Raw genomic sequence first — 9429 nt, 5'->3', positions numbered from 1 at the left:
TCTGGGTGCAACAAACATGCAGGAACACACACACACACACACACACACACACACACGCATACCTACACACACACGCACCACTACATACACACATGTACATAAAACATTATACAAACACATGCACAAACACGCCCACACGCATGCACACATACACCCTTACACACACACACACACACCTACACACACACACACACACACACACACACACACACACATGCACACACACATCTTTGAGTACATTTTGTGAGACCACCGGAGCTGAGAAGTGAATGTGTGTGTGATGTACTGTACTATAGCCTGTGTGTGTGGGTGCGTTTCTGTGTGCCATCTGTGTGTTTGCATGTGTGTATATGTGTGTATGTGCATGTTCTGTGTGTGTTCTCTTTCTTTCTCTCTCTCTCTCTCTCTCTCTCTCTCTGTGTCTGTGTTATCTGCGTGTATTCTGTGTGTGTTCTCTCTTTCTCTCTCTCTGGGTGTGCCTGTGTGTGTGTGTGTTTGTGTGTGTGTGTGTGCGTGTGTGTGTGAGTGTGTGCCTGTGTATGTGTGTTTGTGTGTGTGTGTGTGTGCACACGTGCGCATGTGCGTGTGTGTGTGTGTGTGTGTGTGTGTGTTATCTGATATTGGAGTGACAGTGACGGCAGAGAACACAGTGAACATATACTCAGAGACACATTAAACACACACAGAAGCAGACACACACTCACACTAGACAGAGAAGCACTCATACACAAAAGCAAGCGAACACATGCACACACTCATTTACATACATAAAAGTTGCAGTAGGGATGGAGTAGGCGATGGAAACACAAGCGTGATTGATATTTGTGGAGAGAATGTGCAGGACTGAGCGGCGGTCATATTGTGTATCGCTTTGCGGTACATCTAGTTACAGTGCATGAAAATGCACTGTACTGTTCTTCCAAGGCTTCTTCTTCTTATTATTATTCCGCTGATCAAATTCATTTTTTCTATTCAGCTTGAACCGTTTAACTTAGAAACTTCATTCAAACGTCGCAACGTAGGTCTTAAATAGGGGAAGGCTGCTAAGTATTTTTCAACTTTGTAACTTTTATACTTTTTAAACTATAAATTAAAAACTATTACAAATTTCCCCATAGACTTAACATTGGCCTCTATGACATCACAATCGGGTCGTTGAGCAATTAGAATCTTATGCCAGGTGGCCAGCCCCACCTGCAGCAGCCCTCTCTCTCTCAGGCTTTAAGCATACAATCTCTCTGTGAAGACTACATATCCTGTTAACTGTTTCCTCTTTCCACAACTGTTTCAAAATAAAAGTCCTCACTGCAATAATACACTATTAAATCATTTAACCATTGAAACTACTCAACTATTTAACTGTTCAACCATTCCAACTGTCAGTTATCATCAACTATGACTCCAGTCAACTACATGAGACCTCCATGCACCTAGCAACCAACATAGCAACCATCAAAATTAAGCGTTTATGACCGTTTCCATAGCAACCAACATGATTTTACTACAGTAACTTCTTTATTCCTGATAGTGGCAGCCATGGATACCCCATCAACAAATGTTTCAAAATAAAAGTCCTCAGTACCAAGTTAGCTAGTTAGCATGGTTAGCATAGTTAACATTGTTAGCATAGTTAGCATTTTTAACATAACTGCTAAAAATGATTAGCTAAGTTAGCTAATCAACCTGGTTAGCATTGTTAGCATAGTTAACATTGTTAGCATTGTTAGCATTTTTAGCATAACTGCTAAAAATGATTAGCTAAGTTAGCTAATCAGCATGGTTAGCATTGTTAGCATAGTTAGCATTGTTAGCATAGTTAACATTTTTAGCATTACTGCTAGAAATCATTAGCCAAGTAAACCAATCAACCTGGTTATCATTGTTAGCATAGTTAACATTTTAGAATACCTTTTAGAAATCATTAGTTAAGTTAGAACAGGAATGTTTAAGCTTTAAAATGTCTACCTAAACACTATCAACTCTCTTTAAACTATGCAACCACCATGTTTACCCTAGCTATACCTTAGTAGCCATATCTACATTATCTATCTATATATTTTTTTGCATTTTCATGCACTGGTAATTCCTTGGAATTGCATTTCTAGTTATTACTGTGATTTCACAATACGTTACAGTATTATTTCACAGTAAATTATTGTGCGCGGACATTTACTGTGAAATCACAGTATGCCAATATGTTCTCTATCGCAGTACAGCATGTTATTGTGAAATTTGAATTGCACTTGAACCGCACAGCATTGTGGGCGATTTCTGGCGTTCACCCGACAACCCCACCTAACTGACCTTTCAACTCCAGCCATCCACCAGTGACTTCAATTTTTTTTACCGTCTATGCTTCAACCTGAGAATGTCTCTGTCATCATATTCAAGGTAAGAATTAAAAGTAATCCTACTTTTGTACTGTTTCAGAATCTAATGTTGACCAAAGTCATGTTAGAATTAGCTAGCCGTTTCCATTGAGTAGCCTAAATTCAACAACCAAGATGAGAAAACTTTTTTGTTTATCGGACGGCGTCTTTCTGGCGTCTATATGAGTCACTTAGTCATGTGTTGTAACTGGTTTTAAGTTTTAAGCACAACCATGCACAGACAGTAGCCTAAAGTAAACTACTCCGGAATCGACTGTGGGCGGTGTTGAGCTCACTTGAACCGCAGTGCATTATGGGGCGGTTTGCGCTTAAAAGCCAAAGTCGGCTTTCGTCGCAGAAGTCAAGGAGAGATAAGCGAGATACGTTACACGAGTTACAAGAGAGTTACACGATATATTATCAGAACGAGATGCATCAAAGCAAGAAGGTAATAGAGAATAGAGATAGTATAGGTTGAAATTCAAGGTGCTTTTAGGAATTTAGTTGGGGGCCAAGCAGCGAAGCTGCGAAGGCACCCATAGTGTTTGTTAGTTTTCTTATCGTTATTATTACGCTTCTGTAATGGAAGTCAATGGCAGCCCATAGAACCGACTGGTGAAAAGTTGTGAAATTTGGCACACCGATTTGGGACAGTCTCCTGATTCATTTGACCAAGTTTCATGTTGGCAGCCCAATAGGCCAAAGTTGGACGTGCGTTCACGCACGCAACTCTTGACCCGTTGGTCCGATTTTCAAAATTCAGGTATGGTTGGAATCCTTGGACCTGCCCCACTTCAACGCACCCTATGACGTCATTTTCCGCCATGATGGATTTTAGCCAAAGTGAAACTAAAGCTTCACAGGTCAACACCAAATTTGACACACATCATCTTCAGACGATGCTTTATACACGCATTGCTTTTTGTCTTCGGAACTATTACCGTTCGCCCATAACTGGCAATCAAATTCTGCGGCGAAGCCGCCAAACAGGAAGTGAGCTCATATCTCAGCAACCCTTACATGTATCAAAACCAAACTTGGTACATGGACTTGTGACCCCATCAGGAGGACGCTCAAGAAAGTTGGTGACCTTTGACCTCTAGGGGGCGCTGTTATTCAGAAACATGCCTTTTTGCCTGTAGCTGCTGTTGTGCTTAGAATTACAATGTACTAGTGGTGTCTAGTAATACTGTTGGAGATCCTTACGTCGACAGATGGCAACTTATGACATCAACGTAATTGGTTCAGCCGCCATATTGGATCTAATCAAAAACTCACACAAGATTACGCAGCTCATGAATTTGATCCGATCCTCACCAAAATTGGTACAGACCATCATCAGACCATGCCTTGTCATTACATTGATTTTTGTAACAATTGACAGAAGCATTCGCCTGTCACAGCTAATCGAAATTGGTGGCGAAGCCGCCAAACAGGAAGTGAGCTTACAGCTCAGCAACCTTTGTATCTATCAAAACCAAACTTGGTATATGGACTTGTGACTCCATCGGGAGGACGGCCAAGACATTTGGTGAGCTCATATCTCAGCAACCATTGCATCTATCAAAATCAAACTTGGTACATAGAATATCGGGAGAACACCCACGATATTTGGTGACCTTTGACCTCTAGGACAGCTGCAGCTAGCAAAAATGCAAGTCGGCTCGTAACTTTTGACGTGCTAGACATCAAACATGCTCTGATGGCTTACGCCCATATGTCTGATTGCGGCATTGAGCTAACAGCGTCGAGTTGCCGTGGTTACTCCGGCCTACTGCTTGGCCCCCACATTGCTGCTTGCAGCTATATTTTGAAGAATTATCTGCTCTTTGGTTTAATTGTTAATGTTAGAGGACTGACCTTCATGTTGGTTAGCTAACCAACAGTCACTACGCTAACTGGTTAGCTAACGAGCGGACTGCCATTGTGTGGAAATAGGAAGTTATCCCTTGTCCGTTTAGTGCACTTGTAACATTATATATATATAATTTAATGTAGGACACTACTCCTTTTCCTCGTTTGAGCACATTAACTACTACCAAAATCGCCCTACTTCCCTTCACTTTCCCCTCGCTCATTACATTGCACGTTAAATGCAATGTACTGTTATCACTGTTCTTCTTATTATTATTATCGGGATAATTATTCTTCTTCCGACCAATAATAACACTAAAACCACTGAACCGTTTGACGTCATTCAAACACTCCTACAGAGGTCTTGTAACGGAGATTAGTCCAATATATTTTTCACATTTGTGAACTTTATACTTGTAGAGATATTTACGATAAAAGATTTTAAAATTCCCATAGAGTTAACGTTGAGACCCGTTGGCGGCAAAGATTAATTGTTACGTCAGTGCTCAGCTGTCAGTAATCAAGGATCTGGTCTAACGTTGAAGAAGCCTAATATCACAGCTGCGCTAAACCTGAATGTTATCGGCTTGTCCTAGGCTAACCGGTTAGCTCTGGGTAACGTTATAGCCTACTGTATTTAGCTAACGACAATCAGTCGCCAGTTGCACGTTTAAGCAAGTTTCTGTCGTTTCTACAGAAGGCTACAAGCTCATTTCTAACCCCCCCAGCAAAATCACGTTGAAAAGTCGTTGAAAAGACGTCTTGTCAAGTCGTCGAAACAACGGCCCAGTTTGGTTTAAAAGTGAAAGGTTAGATGACGTCTTTTCATGGTCGTTGAAAAGACGTCTATGGAAAGACGCCTTTTCAACGTTTAAATTTGGTTGAAACCACGTCTTGTTTAGGTGCTGCCATGGACCTATTTTCAACCAGAATTTTGCTGTTATATATTAATTTATAAGCCTATATTATCCTATTATAGGCTTTTAAATAATGTGCATTAAGCACTTACTAACTTTACCATTACCCATACTATTGCTGTTAAAATACGCCTATATTATCCTATTATAGGCTTTTAAAATGTGCATTAAGCATTTTCATTTACCAACTTAACCATCTAGATGATAAATACATAATCTAATAGGCCTACATTACAATAGCAAGCTAGGCGTAAACAAACAGTCAAACAAACGTTATCCATTTCATTGTAATTTTATTTAATTCTTGAAGTCTCCGCCACCGGACCGTCCAGGTGCATCATGTTTAAGATGATCTGCCTCAGCTCTCCCGATGTCACGGTCAGCCTTGTTGCTCCATTTTTCACCGCAGCTGAAATGACAGGAAACATTTTCATTAACAGTGTTTCCCATACATTGAGTAATCTGTGGCGGGCCGCCACGAAATAATGTTCTATGTTGTACGATTGAAATTATTTTTAAATCATGTTATCAATTGAATCACTTTCATTGAGCTGCGCGCACGCAGCTTTTTCTTTGCCCGAATGAAACCACTGCCTCTGCATGTGCATTTAACAAAACATTAACGATTGTTGAAGGATTGTTGTTGCCACATACGGCGAGCTAAACTGCTATTAATTCTGCTTAACATGCGGCGCAAATGTGTTCAAAACGGCGGCATTCAAGTGAACTTTTGCTAACGTCTCACAACGTAGCCCACATTAGGGATACTAAACTAAGTTATGCATTCGAGCCGTATCTCTAAGCGTTAGAATAGTGTAACGAAGAGACTCTTGTGTGGTCTCAACCGCTGACCGGCCCGCTGACCGGCCCGCTGGCCGGTGAAGTAGCCTACCCGATCCAACGCTGCCTCCACAGCAGCTTACGAGGAAAACCCCCTGACTGAGAAGCGACAATCAGTCCTCACTCCTACATCCCCGGCCTTAGCTAGCGTCTCCTAACCCTCTCTGGCTTCACCGCGGGCAGCCCTGAACACGCAGGTCTTATCAATTACAATGTACAATTCCAATTCACATTGATTTCCCCCACAGATCCGCCCCCACACAAGAGTCTCTTCGTTGACACTATTCTAACGCTGGGAGATACAGCTCGAATGCATAACTTAGTTTAGTCTCCCTAATGTAGGCTACGTTGTGAGAGGTTAGCAGAGTTAACTTGAATGCAGCAGTACGGTGTACATTTTAGGACCGTACAGCAGCCGTTTTGAACACATTTGCGCAGCATGTTAAGCAGAATTAATAGCAGTTTAGCTCGCGCGAGTCTCCTCGTTACGTTTGGATGTCGAATTTCGCATGCTAACAGGTACTTTTCTCTTCCGCTGTCGTGAATGAACAGCTGACAGCGCGGCCGCATTTAGAAGGCGTCACGACGTGATTATTTCTGAGATTCTGATATGTTTTCAAAACTGGAATTTATTGTGCATACGTCATGGTTGAAAACTTATCAGAATCTCAGAAATAATCACGTCTGCAGTCGTCTTAAAACGGCTACATCAAGTCAAACCAGACCGACATAAAAAAAAACACACCTCCAAAGTGTAGTTTTAGGTTGTTTTGGATAGAAGCGTCTGCTGATTGACTAAATTACCAAATGCGGGGGGGAAAGGAAAATGTATAGCACACTAAAGCATAGGGAAATATAAATGTATTTCACTCACAGCCCTGTTGGTTGTGGTTTCACTCACAAGGGCCCTGTTGGTTGTGGTTAGCGGAGGGAGGTCCCAGGAAGAGGCCACGTTCTGTACCCTTCCCATTTCTTCAGCTGATAGGTTTGATTCCACCTCCAGCTTGAAGATGGAGAGCATGAAAGAGATACATAATGGTTAGACAGTGTGTTAAAAGTTTATAGAATCATAATAGTGGGTCCACCAGTTGACTCCTCAGTTTTTCTAAAATCATTATAAAATCAAAGACCCACAGTCTTTTGGGGGCAACACACAAACAACAACAAAACAAAATAAAAACACAACATAACATCAAACATTAGTATTTTCTATGTAAACATACAATGACTGTTTCTCTAATGTCCAGGTCTGCACAGTCCTCCAGGTTTACTGTAGCCGTGTCTGGGCTCCCACGAAGCAGTATGGACAACCACATCACAGAGTCCAGACAAGCAGGGTCCTCCATGAAGGAAAGAGTGCCCCACAATTCTCCCAGCCACAATGAACATATCACTGAGAAAGGGAGAAGCTGAGGGGACCAAATGACCAGGCTCTCCTTCAAAGTGGTGTAACAATGGTGTTTGCTGTTTCAAAAAAAAAAAGACTAAAAAGCAAAGTTAGAATAAAACAACTTTGCTTGCTACAACACTTAGAAACAATAAAATTCAGTACATAGTGAACCGTACACTGTTCAGATTCTTCAAAGTCATCCAGCAGTTACTTTAGCTTAGAATAATGGCTTCAAACACATTTTGAGACAGAACTTGAAATAATAGATGAAAATGGTTTTACGTAAAGTTTTTTTTTTTACCCTGAGTAGCATTCACCATCTGACAGTACTAGCAGTTGCAGTTCTGGAAGTTGATGGTAGATCTTCCAGGGACACACTTAAGAGTTGATGTGCTGAGAAGACAAATGAGCAAAGGCTTTAGAAAAAGCAACAGTTACACAGAAAAATGACAGGAATCCCAGACCTCAAAAGCAGCATCTAGTAAAAACACGCTGGAAGTGTCACTTCTTACATAACCAATTTCCAAAAATAATCATTAAACACAAACCCATCAGAACTTATTGACACAGTCTATAACACAGGAGGAAGAGGGAGACACACACACAGACCAGGAAACCAGGGGACACAAGGGACCACAGGGGATAGTCCAACAAGGGGGTACATAGCTTCGGCGCTACAATCACATAAACAGACAACTAGTTTCCCCTACCTTTCACTTTAAAATACCAACATATTGCACAACCTGGGCATCTGAGCCTCGACAATGTTGACCACTCTGTTACTACTCTGTGCCAAATGACAGTCAATAAATAGATAGATATTACTATCATTATTATTCATAATAATAATAATAATAATAATAATAATAATAACAACAACAACAACAATAACACTATTAACATGCTGCACAACTGGTCAACAGGTTCTCCACGTCTGGTAATGATGACTGCTTGCTATGAACCATAAACAATAAATGGAGAGTGGGCCTAATAGCGATTCTGGTATTTAAAATAGTCCTGTTGGCAACAAGTACAAGTTGTTGCTACCAAAATGCTACAACAAAAATGAAGTGGATAACAGCGCGCTGCTTGTCTACTCTAGTCTAGTGTATCTAGCAGGACGGTGGAGAGATATCCATGGTTACAAAGGACTCTTCGGGACGGGTAGATCTAGCCGCGAAAAAAATTCAAATTTTCGCGCTACCTTTGTGAACGTTCTAAGCAGGTCCACGAAATCATGCGTGTTGCAATCAGGTTCCTAACTTCCTACGTTACCACAAACGGCCCTAAATTGTGTTGAATAGATCAGACAGAAAATACTTTCCTTTCATAGAGATAACGGGACCTAACAGCAATTACAAACGGGTTTCAAGTCCGACTACATTATCAGCGGTAGAGTGAATTAACACAGAAGAATTTCTCCACTCAAGTAAAACTAGCCCAGGACAGGTTAAGTTAGCATGGTAACATACAGATCCTCGATTACTCCGCTGTCCGCTTTAATCATCTCTGATAGCACTGTTGATGGTGTTCAGAGCATTCGTCTCGTTTTGGCAAAACTGACTCTCGATCAAAATGTTACATTTCTACTTCCTAAATCATAGGCATAAACTCACTTACCTCAGTAGCAGGTTCCATCTTCACGCTGTTCTTCAACGGCATCAACTGACTGTGTGTTTCAAACAAAGTTCGAAATGGGCTCAGCTACGGCTTCCCGCCTCCGTTCCTCTTGTACATGCGCAGAGTTCACTCCTGTCTCCTTTACGTGAACATTTATGTGATTTTTTTTTTTATCAGAATTTTAATTACTCATTATTTCAATGACTGATTTTTTTCCATCTGAATTTTTCCTCTGATTTTTTTTTCAGAGGGGAGAAGGCTAAAAACAGAGTTGTCCGTCCATATCAACTGTTGCCATGAGTAAACAAACAAAAGTCACACACGCAGTTAACGGCAGCCAAGATGGCGGCGCCGGGCGCCCGTAGAGTTCGCGGCGGATTTGGGCAATCCCCGGGGGGGAAAGATGGTCGACAGGAACGATAATGTAGTCCTAGGTAGA

At 41.3% G+C, this 9429-nt stretch overlaps 2 long non-coding RNA genes across 2 annotated transcripts; both read right to left on the bottom strand.

The window, feature by feature from the left end:
* Positions 1-5413: 5413 nt before the first annotated feature.
* LOC134082916 (uncharacterized) lies at positions 5414-5886 on the bottom strand. The gene is made up of 2 exons (XR_009939672.1): positions 5702-5886; positions 5414-5549 (listed from the first exon to the last, which is right to left on the bottom strand). It is a non-coding gene; the product is annotated as an uncharacterized LOC134082916 (long non-coding RNA).
* Positions 5887-6869: 983 nt separating this feature from the next.
* On the bottom strand, positions 6870-9030 carry LOC134082915 (uncharacterized). Its single transcript, XR_009939671.1, has 4 exons — positions 8991-9030; positions 7672-7763; positions 7204-7444; positions 6870-6983 (listed from the first exon to the last, which is right to left on the bottom strand). It is a non-coding gene; the product is annotated as an uncharacterized LOC134082915 (long non-coding RNA).
* Between the last annotated feature and the right edge of the window lie 399 nt (positions 9031-9429).

The sequence above is a fragment of the Sardina pilchardus genome, chromosome 6, assembly GCF_963854185.1.
Source record: "Sardina pilchardus chromosome 6, fSarPil1.1, whole genome shotgun sequence".
Taxonomy (NCBI): domain Eukaryota; kingdom Metazoa; phylum Chordata; class Actinopteri; order Clupeiformes; family Clupeidae; genus Sardina; species Sardina pilchardus.
Note: the sequence above shows the minus strand (reverse complement) of the source record. Positions and strands in the feature narration are given on the sequence as shown.